This window comes from Canis aureus, chromosome 8, assembly GCF_053574225.1.
Source record: "Canis aureus isolate CA01 chromosome 8, VMU_Caureus_v.1.0, whole genome shotgun sequence".
In the NCBI taxonomy this organism is placed as follows: domain Eukaryota; kingdom Metazoa; phylum Chordata; class Mammalia; order Carnivora; family Canidae; genus Canis; species Canis aureus.
Genome location: NC_135618.1, coordinates 21533162 through 21546272, shown reverse-complemented (window position 1 = coordinate 21546272; position 13111 = coordinate 21533162). Strand labels below are relative to the sequence as shown.

Genomic DNA, 13111 nt, shown 5'->3' with positions numbered 1-13111 from the left:
CTTTCTTTCTTTCTTTCTTTCTTTCTGATTTTATTTATTTGACATAGAAAGAGAACACAAGCACGAGGAGCAGCAGAGGGAGAGGGAGAAGCAGGCTTCCCACTGAGCATGGAGCCCAATATGGGGCTTGAATCCAGGACCCTGAGATCATGACCTGAGCTGAAGGCAGATGCTCAACCAACTGAGGCACACCAACATTGAGAGTTTCTAACAATATGCATAATAAAGCCCTGGGAAATGGTAGCCTAGCCTGATCAGATTTGTGTCCCAGGCCTACTGAGGGTGGGGGATGGGATGGGCAGTTACTAGGACTTGTGTGGGAGCAAATCTGCTAAGGAAAGGGGGTGCTGTTATCAAAAGAATAGGAGACAAGGAACTGGGGAAACAGAACCAATAGCTGTCTACATGAACTCATGAAAAATTATTCAATCACATTACATACTCCAGAAAGAAAGCTTAAAATGAGAAAGAAGGAGAAAATGCTATGTATTCCAGCAAGGGGTGGAGGGCAGTTGGAGGAAGAGAAGGGAAGCAGAATGTGTGAGGCAGAGATTTGGGGATGGGGAAGGAGAAGGAGGTTAGCAGCAGACTAGGCAGGTGCAAGCAGGCCAGGTGGCAAAGCTAGGATTTTATTCTCAGTGTGGTGGAAATGACATGGCCCATTTATGTGTTTAAAGATCATTCTGGCAGCCCTGTGGAGAATGAACATGGAGAGATGACAAGAGGGGAAGTCTGAAAACTAGTTAGGAGTTTATTGCCAACTAGGCAAGTGACGCTGATGGCAGGGACTAGGCTGGTAGCAGGCAAGGTAATGAGATATGTTAAATTACCCACATATTAAGTGACTGTGTGCACAAGTAATTAACTTCAACTGGGATACATGCTACAAAGGAGATGAGTCAGGCAACTTGGTCTGGTCTGCCGGGCGGGAGAGCAATCAGGTGAAGTTTCTTTAACCAAATGACATTCAATTGAGACTGGAAGGATAAGTAAAAAGGGAGAGGAGAAGAAAAATTTCTAGTGCAGGAATGCAAGTAGGAAGGCTTTGAGGCCAGGAAGGGCACAGCTCCCTCCAGGAGCCAAGAGGTAGCCCGTGTGGCTGGAGCAGAGAGCAAGAGGAGCAGTTACATGAGATGAAGCTGGTGCGGTCAGCAGGAGCCAGGTCTTGTAGGGTCTTCTAAACCTTACATGCCTTGTATGACTGTACACCTAAAAGCACAAGCAACCGTAGAGGGATTTTAAGCGTGAGTGGGACATTGTTGGTTCCCTCTGTTAATGTATTAAACACTATCAACATGACCATCACCTACATGGTCAGATTCACAGTTTAGAAAGAGTGCTTCTTAAATTTTATTTATTTATTTGAGAGACAGAGAACACAAGTGGGGAGGGGCAGAGGGAGAAGCAGATTCCCTGCTGAGCAGAGAGCCTGACATGGGATTTGATCCGGAGACTCAGGATCATGACCTGAGCCTAAGGCAGACACTTAATGGACTGAGCTACCCGGTGCCCCTAGAAAGAGTAATTTAACTGCAATATGGGAGGTGAATAAGAGAAAGTAAGAGTGAGTGCAGAGGACTGAGTGGTGGACTTTTGAAGCAGACAGTAGAAGATGGTTGTGGTTTGTAGTGCGGAGGTGGCAGCAGCCATAGAAGGAGGAGGTGGGTTATGTGGGGTTGGCGGATTGGGGGAGCAGGGGTGTAATAGAGGCTCAGAGATTGGGCATTGCACAACAGGCATTGGCAGATGGGGTTTAAGCAAAGGTTTGGACATTGTATTAGATCCCAAAGAGCAGCTAGTCAGTCCCCTGCTTCTTAACCTATAGCATCTTAGAATGTCTTTAAAGGACTGTGACAAAATTTGCAGAATGACTAGCAGGAAATAGATGGTGTGCTCAACTTGGAGCCCTTCTAAGTGAGCTTATTTACAAAGGGTTGCTTACAAAGACGTGGGCAGGATGTAGAAGAATCACAAAGAATAACCCTAGGCCCCAAATAGATGTGGTAAATTACCAGAACTTAGCTGAAGAAAGTCATATAGAAAAGATATCTTTGACTATGATCTTTGGTGAAGGGATTCACAGGGAAGAAGCTTGGAGAGTAGAAATTCTCCTTGAGTCTCTCTTCCCTCGCATCAATCCATTTGCCTGGGACCAACCCCTTTGGCTAACCCCAACCAGAAGCCGGAAGGCTTGGAAAATCTGTGATGGATTCAGGTTGGCCTCCAGGTGCTAGTGCAGAGTGAAAGGTGAAGAGTGGACCTGGAGGGGCAAACATAAATTCATCCTAGAACCCAATCAAATTAACAACTCAAATCCTCACCTCTTAGCCTGCATTGGAATAGGATTTTGAACATTTAAACTGGGAAGCAAAAATGGAAGAAGAAAAATGTTCTCAACTGTTGGAGGAAGTCCCTCCACCCATCCTTACCTATTATTCAGGATATTTAGTTGTTATGATCTGATGAAAATTCCCTTTTGGGATCTGTAGCTTTTGCCAATCTTTCAGCAAGATCTTCAAAAATACAGTTTGAGAAGTAAAGAATTTCGCAGCAAAATTCAAAGGAATCCAGTGTGCATCCTGCCCAAGTGTGAGTTGTTTTCTGCAACCTAGGCAACTCCTCCTCTTAAACACACCAGAAGCAGGGAATTCTGGCCAGATAACAAAATTATTTTGCTGCATCATAAATCTGATCAACCCAGGCTTTTTGCTTTTGTTTTCCCTATTACCCAAGTTACAGCAAATTTGTTTTTCTAAGCACATTGTCTTTTTAAAATCCATGACCAATCATGGAAAAATCATCTATTACTTCAAATTCAGTTGGTCAGCACATTTTCCATCCATGACTAGTAAAACAGGTTAGCCAGGTATCTTATTTCTTTACCCTGTAAAATGTTATGATCTTGGAACAGGCTTTTAATATTTTTCTTAATGGCTCCAGTTTCCACTGCAAGTTAACAATGATTATTTGTGGTCTGACAGTTCCCTTGGCATTACACCAAAAACAGAAGCAAGAAAGCACATTCTCCGCCAGAGAGGCTTAACATCTAAGCCAGACATTCAGCTGTGAATCCAAATTTCCTTCTCTTCTATACTTCTCTCTCTTGAGTAAAAAATGTCATCTGGCAGGTTCTTTGGTTTTCTAGTTCCAGAAAGCTATTTGAGCCCAGCAATTTCCAAAAATGTCATAGCATTTTCAAGTCAGTATAAATGTCAGTCTGTTTTCTTAAGTAGAATATGTGTGTCCAAGTTAAAAGAAATGGATTTTTTTTCTCTCCTTAGAAAGTTGGTTATCAAATATTGTCTTGGGGCAGAACAGCAGCCTGCGACTAGTAATGTAGATTGGTCAATGGTAAGTTGTGAGGTGCATACAAACAGATTGGAACACTGTCCCTCTTTCTTGCTCTTCCTCCTCCAGCTCTGTCCTTGCCACCCCAGTCCCACCCATAACAGCACTCCAGTTGAGAGAAGAGAAACCAGCCATGATGGGAGGGCCAGGGGAAGGCTATGTGAAGAACTCAGGATAGCTTGGTTTCTGAACACTTTGGCTAAAAGTACAATAACAACAAAAATGTTTCAGTTCAAAGCCTCAGAAACAAAAGGCAACTTAATTTTACTTTTTTAGGTTTAAAAAATAAGACCAGGGAACAGAGACCTCTATTTAACAAAAATAATCAATTTTAAAAGTCCAGTGCTACTTGATGGGATGAGCACTGGGTGCTTTACTATATGTTAGCAAATTGAACTCCAATAAAAAAAAAAAGTCCAGTGCTAAAGTATGATTATTTAAGGACAAGATATGACTGACAAAGACAGGAGAATGAAAAGCTGGAAAGAGAAAGAGAGAAATGACCCCAATGATTGTCAAATTCCTGAGAGGCACAAATTCAATGTATTTATAGTAGTGCTGGTATATTCTTACCAGTCTTTTCTTTGCATTAAAAATTGCTTAATTTATTATTTTTTAAATATAACTTATATTTTCCTTTTAACAGTTTAGAGTATTTTTGAAGCAAATAATTAAATATTTAAAAAGATTTTACTTATTTTAGAGAAAGAGAGAGAGAAGAGTGTGCACACGTGCAAGTAGTAGGAGGGGCAGAGGAAGAGAATCTCAAGCAGACTCCATGCCTAGTATGGAGCATGAAGCAGGGCTCGATCCCACAACCCTAAGATTATGACCTGAGCTGAAACCAAGAGTCAAACATTCAACTGACTGAGGTGCCCCAATATTTACAATTTTTAAATCTTTAATAAAAACTTATGTATGGAAGGCATATAACATGATGATTTGATATACATAGTGAAATGATTACTACAAACAGGGTAGTCAACATGCTGTCTCCTTACATAGTTACTATTTTTGTCTATGTAACAAATGTACCTGAAATCTACACTCTTAGTGTATTTTCAGTGTTTGGTACAGTATCTAGTACAGTTGACCCTTAAACAGCATGGGTTTGGGCCATGTGGGTTCACTTATACATGTTTTTTTTTTACAGTACAGTATGACTGTAAATGTATTTTCTCTTATGATTTTCCTAGTAACATTTTATTTTCTATAGCTTACTTTGCTGTAAGAATATAATACATGCAACATACAAAATAAGAGTTAATTGATTGTTTAGGTTATCTGTAAGGCTTCTGTTCAACCGTAGGCTATAAGTAGGTAAGTTTGGGTGAGTCAAAAATTATACACAGGGAAGGCGAGTGGACGGATAGGGGAATAGATAAAGGGGTTAAGAGGTACAGACTTTCAGTTATAAATTAAATAGGTCACTGAGATGAAAAATACAGGACAGGGGATGTGTCAATAATATTGTAATACACTTGCCAAGTATATCTTAATGTATATAATTGTTGAATCATTATGTTATACACCGGAAACTAATATTTCACACCAATTCTACTTCAATTAAAAATTTTTTAAATGAAAAATTAAAAAGTTACATGCAGATTTCCAATTGCATGGGGGCATCTACCCCCAACCCTCCGGTTGCTCAAGGGTCAACTCTATAGTCATCATGCTATACATTAGATCCCTAGACTTCTTCGTACTACATAAATGCTCATTGGTATTCTTTGATTAACACCTCCTCAATCTCCTTCCATCTCCCATCCCTACCAGGCCCTGATTCTACTCTCAGCTTTTGAGTTCAGTCTTTTTTTAGATTCTACACGTGAGATCATACTGTATTTGTCTTTCTCTGGCTTATTTGACTTAGCATAATGTCCTCCAGATTTCTCTTGATAGGATCTTGTTCTCCCACACACCTCTCTCTAGCCTGTTATAAATCTATGTCTACACTTCCAGTTTCTAAGCTGATCTCTGAAACCTATGTCACCCTAACTTCTAGTGGCCTGGTTTATAATTAATAATTCCTTGCTTTAGGCAGGAAACAACAAATGTTGGAGAGGATGCGGAGAAAAGGGAACCCTCTGACACTGTTGGTGGGAATGTGAACTGGTGCAGCCACTCTGGAAAACTGTGTGGAGGTTCCTCAAAGAGTTAAAAATAGACCTGCGCTACGAACCAGCAATTGCACTGTTGGGGATTTACCCCAAAGATACAGATGCAATGAAACACCGGGACACCTGCATCCCGATGTTTCTAGCAGCAATGGCCACAATAGCCAAACTGTGGAAGGAGCCTCAGTGTCCATCAAAAGATGAATGGATAAAGAAGATGTGGTTTATGTATACAATGGAATATTACTCAGCCATTAGAAACGACAAATACCCACCATTTGCTTCAACGTGGATGGAACTGGAGGGTATTATGCTGAGTGAAGTAAGTCAATCGGAGAAGGACAAACAGTGTATGTTCTCATTCATTTGGGGAATATAAATAATAGTGAAAGGGAATATAAGGGAAGGGAGAAGAAATGTGTGGGAAATATCAGAAAGGGAGACAGAACATAAAGACTCCTAACTCTGGGAAACGAACTAGGGGTGGTGGAAGGGGAGGAGGGCAGGGGGTGGGGGTGAATGGGTGACGGGCACTGAGGGGGGCACTTGACGGGATGAGCACTGGGTGTTATTATGTTGGTAAATTGAACACCAATAAAAAATTAATTTATTAAAAAAATAATTCCTTGCTTTACATTGGCCTCTAGTATTTGTTGACACCTGAATAAACATTTATTGCTGACTCATTGCTCAGTTTATTTAATAAGAGATCTTTTTCTGAACAAGTCTAGTAGAATAGCCCAGGCTTTAAAGTTAGGTAGATCTGAGTTTGGGTCTCAAACGCCAACCTAACAGCTGTGTGATTTGGTTAAGTTACCTAACTACTCTGAGCTTAAATTTTCTCATTTGTCAAATATGGACACTCAGGTCATTGCTAGGATTATTTGAGACTTCATATGTTAAAGAGAATAATGTCTGGCAAATGGATACTTTTCATTCTCCTTTCTTTCCAACCCATCCAGTAGGAAAAAAAAGTGAAGGAAGAAGATATGGCTGTATGAATGTCTAAAGTTCTATTTAATATCTCACCAAAAAGAGAAATGGGATTCTCTGGGCTTATGAACAATCTAGCAATTAAAATTCCTGGCAATGGATGAGTCTCCTAATGTTTCAATCCCAAGATTTAGAATCATGAGAAAAGCAGTGGTGTCTGCAGTGTCAATGGCATTATTCAACACTCTGAATATTTCAGTTAGATCTCAGTAGTGATGTTTTTTTGCAGTAGGCCTCCTTTTTTTTTTTCTTGGCAAACTATTCTGGCCTAATTTTTCGAAAGAGAGGGGAATAGGGAAAGGAAAACTGAATATTAATAAATTCCATGCTTATAAATAGTAAACAGAATTAAAACTGCCTGATGAAATCAATCCATTAAAAATTCTCTTTCATAAAAGCAAAAAAAAAAAAAATTTCTAAAAAGGCAACAACAAAAAAGTTTTTGGCATAATGTGCCTCTAAAGAAATAATCTTCTTTTCTCCAAGCAATAAGGGTGATGGCAGAAAAACAATGGTTAATTAAAAAAAAAAAGGTTAATTAATTAGGATAAACATGGTCAAGAAAAGCTATTTCATAAAGTAAAAACCAGGGAACAGAGAGAAACCCAGGCAAAGAGTTAGTAGTAAATAATAAAATGATCAAGGGACTGACATAGAAAATAAGTGGCCATCATAAATGAGTCCCGACTCAGAAAAAACACTCAATGATTTCAGCTGTGGAGATAATCCCATGATATACAGATAGATCTGCTGGATGATAGGCACCTGGGGAGAGCAAGAAAGTATGTGCTATGAGCAGGAACCTTGAAAAACTAGCAACTCTTTAGCTTTCCTATGCAGGATCTTATTCTAGGCATAGGACCTAGGAGTCACTGGGCTAAGCTTGCTGATATCCTTGTACCCATCTGGATCCTTCCAGAATGTCGGAGATATGGAGTAACCAGGCCAATATGCACCTCCTTCCTTCCACAGAAATCCCATGGCTCTTCCTAAACCCCTATTTCTGCCCCAGTCCTAGGATATAAGAAGCAGCTAAGCAAGTAAAAAATGCAAGAGTCTAGCCAGTTCATCATACAGCAGGGTAAAGAAATTATGCAAATTCCGAGTCTATGACTTCCTCACAGAGGGTCATGGATTTTGGTTCACCTCAGGCTTCACTCCACCTGAACTGATTTTAATCCACAATTCAGTTCTCTAGGCTGCCAGCCTAACCTCCTGGAATCCACAATGGCTAAGGAGGGAGTCAGGACTGGCCCGTTCCAGATTAAGGCAGAGGACACTGGCCTGCCCAGTTTGAGCCTGTGCTCTCGTGACTGACCTAAAGCCAAATCACTCCCCAAAATATTTGCTTTTTCATAGTACTGAACACCAAAGGCAGGAAAGATTAGATGATCATGTCAATAACAGTGGAAGCTTACTTCTCTGCCTATTCTGTGGTTTGTTTTTACTTCTTTATCAGGCAATATTAATGGTGAGGCTGAGAGTGGGAATGTAGCAGAGTAGAGCATGCATGGTGGGAGGCAGTTGAGAAGAGAGATGCTATAACCATTAACTCCCGTGCTCCTAACCTTTTTCTTCTGAATATATCTTCTCCACTCCTCCAGAAAATTAAGGTCCTGTTTGCATGAGCATCTAGGTTTCACAGGGTTGAATCACTCTTTCCTGTGAGCCCATCAAGGCTTAAAAATGGGCTTAGATGCTCCTCAGCTGAAAACAACCCTAAATCCTACAATGACACTCTCAACATGAGCCTCTTAGAAGCCTTGGTGAAAAGAAAGCAGATCACCTTTCTACATCCCTTCTTGCTCGGTCTCCTGGCTTTTTTCCTTATATTGGCTCTGTAGGAGAGATTTCTACTCTGAGCTGCAATTAAAAGCCAAGGGCCTGCTTTTCTACCTCATTCCTGCTATCCCATTTCCCAGGAGTGGGCCCCTCACTAATATGGAATAGATTACTTTGAATGACACTGCTCTGCTTAGAATTTAGGACCAGTTAAGAACAGTAAACCCCATAAACACAGCCTCACTATTTTTTTTTTACTGTAAAATAAGTTCTTGGATCAGAAGCAATATCGTATGGTATACCATAGTGGTTGATTAAACATTAACTAAGAACATGTATAGTATTTCTGGAAGATATATGGTATGCAAGAAAGATTATCCAGAATAAATTTCTATTCCAATGAAGACAAATTACCAAATTCCTTAGTCATAGTAATAGAAGGGGCCATATAATAAATCTGCCACCAGGTGGCAGTCTCTTCTTGCTGAGTGTACTACGGAATTGAGGGCTCAAGGAAGGTGGAATCCAGGGCACAAGGTCAGGTTGACATTCAGCAGTGGCAGTAGCCAGACCAGCTTTGTTGAAGGGAACTTCATATTAAGTCCTGAATAATCTCCATCCCTGACACCATTAATTTTTCTGAGTCTATTGTGCAAGTACTGAAGAGTTTAGAGAAAGAATCTGAGAGTCACAAAATGAATAATCTTGTTCACCCAATTATTCAGATCATCTTTGATGGGCATTCACAAAGGACACAAGTATTCCCACATCCTGGGATCATTCCAAGATATTCATTCATATACATCTTCCCTAAACCTCCTGCTATCAATCCCCTGATGTTCTGTTTTTCCCTCCAAATTTCTGAACATGTGACCAAGCCTTTCATCATTGCCCTTGAGGGGCAGCCCTGGTGGCACAGCGGTTTAGCACCACGTGCAGCCCAGGGTGTGATTCTGGAGACCTGGGATCGAGTCCCACATCGGGCTCCCTGCATGGAGCCTGCTTTTCCCTCTGCCTGTGTCTCTGCCTCTCTCTCTCTCTGTGTCTCTATGAATAAAATCTTTTTTAAAAAAAATCACTGCCCTTGAATTTATATGGATCTACATTTCAGTCCATTTCTCTTTCTTTGCAAATCAACCATTAGATGTACTGGTCAAAGTTATGTCACTGGGAGGATTTCCACTCCTCACTGTCTTTTCATGACACACCTAATTTGGACAACTGTAGCAGTTTTGACTGGTAACGTTATATTGTGGAAAGCCACTTAATGGCTTGTAATTCGTAATTTGTAATCCAGGCTTGAATTTTTTCATCCTTTGTCAATTGATCATAGAGAACTTTCCATAAGGATACAGGTGTGGGTTGAGTGAGAGATAATGCAACTTACCTGGGTCTCAGAAAATACTTAAATCTTTAAAAAAAAAAAAAAAAGGTTACTTAAAACTGATTTTACATAGGCCATTTCCCCTTGATGATGGAATGTTCAGCTTACCAAATTCATGGTTTGGTGGTACAGACAACTCCCAGTTAAGATGAGCAACTCACTTCATGTTGGGTGTTCTGAGGTCTGGTAGAGATGGCTAGAGGCCTTGGTAAGACACACATATTCCAGAGTTGGGAGATAAACTCTATGTAGATTCAGAGACCATCTACTTCAATGTAGTTTTAGGAGTCCAGTGGTTCAGGCTTGTCGAATAACCACTCCAAAGTGAAAGAAAAATTGCAGCATCTTTCATCCTACCATAAAGAAAGAAGCAAAGAGCCCATTGATCTCATTGGGTTCTGGAAACAACATATTCCACACTTAGGAATCTTGTTCTTGCCTGTATACTGGGTGACGTGGAAAACTGCGAGCTTTGAGGGGCCTTGGAGCAAGAAAGAGCACTTTAGCAGGTCCAAAATGTGGTGCAATTAGCACTGCCTCTTGGGTCATATGATCCAGCAGGCCCTACCGTGATGGAGGTGCCCATGGTGGCAAAAAATGGAGTAAGGGGTCTATGGAGAACTGCCGTGGGAGGATCACACGGCTGGCACCTGAAATTTTAGTATATGTGCTGCCAAAGCGAACACTTGGCACCTGAAATTATGGAAAAAGTTCATGCAATCCACAGTAGAGGATTATATATCTTTTGAAAACCAGTTCCTGGCAAGTTACAGAAGACAAGTTATTTTGATAGAGGCAAAACACTCTCCCAGATGCTAAAAAACAAAGTAGACAAAATGGGTCAGCCAATTGATATTATCCAGAACTCATCATCAGCAATCTCAGAGTTGACCTGATGGACATATAAATGGAACAACTAGGGAATCCCTGGGTGGCTCAGAGGTTTAGTGTCTGCCTTCGGCCCAGGGTGTGCTCCTAGAGTCACAGAATTGAGTCCCACATCAGGCTCCCCGCATGGAGCCTGCTTCTCCCTCTGCCTGTCTCTGCCTCTCTCTCTCTCTGTCTTTCATGAATAAATAAATAAAATCTTTAAAAAAAATAAATAAATGGAACAACTATGTGGTAGAGATGGTGGCTATATATGTGCCCAACAGCATGGACTCATATTTAGCAAGGCCAATCTAGTTACCACTGTCTCTGAATGTCTAACTTGTCAGCAACAGAGATCAACATTATGCCTACAATGTAGCATTATTTTTTCTAGGAAATCATTGTGGACATTGGAACTGTCCTATTATTTCCTTTCTTTCTTTCTTTCTTTCTTTCTTTCTTTCTTTCTTTCTTTCTTTCTTTCTTCCTTCCTTCCTTCCTTCCTTCCTTCCTTCCTTCCTTTCTTTCTTTCTTTCTTTCTTTCTTTCTTTCTTTCTTTCTTTCTGAAAGAGAGAGCATGAGTAGGGGTGGGAGGCAGAGGGAGAGGTAGACAGAGTAGCAGACTTCCTGGTGAACAGGGAGCCCAATGCAGGGCTCAATCCCAGGAGCCCAAGATCATGACTTGAGCTAAAGGCAAATGCTTAACTGACAGCCACCCAAGAACCCTGGAACTATTCTGAAAGAGCTAGTGGTTCACTCTTATGAGGATAATACAAATTCCAGGTATGAGTTTGCCTTTCTAAGAGAGTCTCCACCAGAAGCTTATAAAAGTGTAATATCTGACAAGGGGGCCTGTTTTGGAGCAAAGGTGCAAAACCATGACTACTATGGGTCCAATTGATCTTATCACATACCATACCATCAAGATGCTGCCACCCTCCAAAAATGCCAAAATGGCAAATGAAGTACCAACTTTGTCCACCGGTCTACATTTATTTATTTATCTTTTTTTAAAAAAGATTTTATTTATTTATTCATGAGAGACACAAAGAGAGAGGCAGAGACATAGGAAGAGGGAGGAGAAACAGGATCCATGCATAGAGCTTGATGTGGGACTCGATCCCAGAACCCCGGGATTATGCCCTGAGCCAAAGGCAGATGCTCAACCTCTGAGCCACCCAGGCATCCCTCTTTTTTTTTTTTTAATTTTATTTATTTATTCATGATAGAAAGAGAGAGAGAGGCAGAGACATTGGCAGAGGGAGAAGCAGGCTCCATGCCAGGAGCCTGACAGGGTATTTGATTATAGAAATAATCACTGTTATATAATTTTTTTATTTTATTATTTTTTTTTTTTGCTTACTTGTTTTTTTGTTTTTTAGTTTTTAAAAGTGTTACTGTTAAGTTAAAGGGGAAAGTGTAATGAAAACTCTTTTCATTGCTTCAGAAAGTAGCCCTTTTAACTTCTGAGCTCTAGAGTCTTTGCCTTTTCTCTTTTGAACTTTCTAAAACCTGTGTGACTCTTTTATCATCATAAAAATCTTCTGGTGCTTTCAGAACCACTTCTCTGCAACTTCTTGCCACAGAAACTGCATCACTGAAACATATGTCTTCCATCGTCCTGAACCCTCTAAATCTGTCATTGTTGTTTTTTTTCTATCAGTGTCTGAGTGTTTCCTATAGAATTTGACAAAGAAATTTATTTACCTGGTACCTCCTGAGTTCTAGAAGCCTGCTAATATTTATCTCAAGTCCCAGAAAGTTCTATTCTACAGTGAATCTGTTGTACAGATAATATAACAAATTATCCCAAAATTAGCAGTTAAAGCATATTTATTATCTCACACAGTTCCTAAAGGTCAGATCCAGGAACAGCTTAGCAGGGTGGATCTCTTATGACGCTGCAGCCCATATGTCATCTGGCAATGCCGTCATTTCAAGCCTTGAACGATGCCGAGGATCTGCTTCCAAGATGACTCACTTGCATGGCTGTTGGCTCAGTTCCTCATTGTCTGTACCTTTCCTCACAACATGGTAGCCAGAATGAGTAATTCAAGAGAGAGTAACCTAGACAGAAGATGCAGTTGCAATGTCTTTTATAGCCTTGTCCTGGAATCAACACATCAAATATGGCATATTCAGTTTGTTAGATGCAATCACTTAGTCTAACCCATAGTTAAGGGAAGACTCTTGTAGAAGAGAATAGCAAAGAATTTGTGGACATATTTTAAAACCACAAAATAAAACTTTGGAAAGACTTCCCTATGTAGCAGGATCCACCCATCCCATTAGTTTCCTCTCAATCTTAAGGCTATCGTCAGAGAATAATGCCAAATTGCTGAGTTCAAACCTAGCAGAGTATTCAAAAGCCTACATACCATATACACTTATTCTGTTCCTGGTAATAAAACCATCATTTATTCCTTTTCTTGAGCACATGTGGATAACCCTGAGGTGTCATTAGATCCTTGAAATTTAAAAAAGCACCCTTGGATTGCCAAACATGCTGTTATTTTCCTCAAACTCCATAAATGTGTTGAACTTTGAGCCACAAAATGCAAAGAAAGGCCACAGAATATAAAAAGCGTAGGCTTTTCACTCAGGAAGGACAGTT

At 40.3% G+C, this 13111-nt stretch overlaps 1 long non-coding RNA gene across 1 annotated transcript in view; it reads right to left on the bottom strand.

Annotated features, from left to right (window-relative positions):
• Positions 1–13111, bottom strand: part of LOC144318462 (uncharacterized) — a 56585-nt gene that overhangs the window by 12065 nt on the left and 31409 nt on the right. Inside the window, exons 2-3 of the long non-coding RNA XR_013384367.1 lie at positions 12343–12564; positions 9789–9980 (exon numbers count right to left, since the gene is read on the bottom strand). This is a non-coding gene — a long non-coding RNA (uncharacterized LOC144318462). The remainder of the gene's footprint in view (positions 1–9788; positions 9981–12342; positions 12565–13111) is intronic.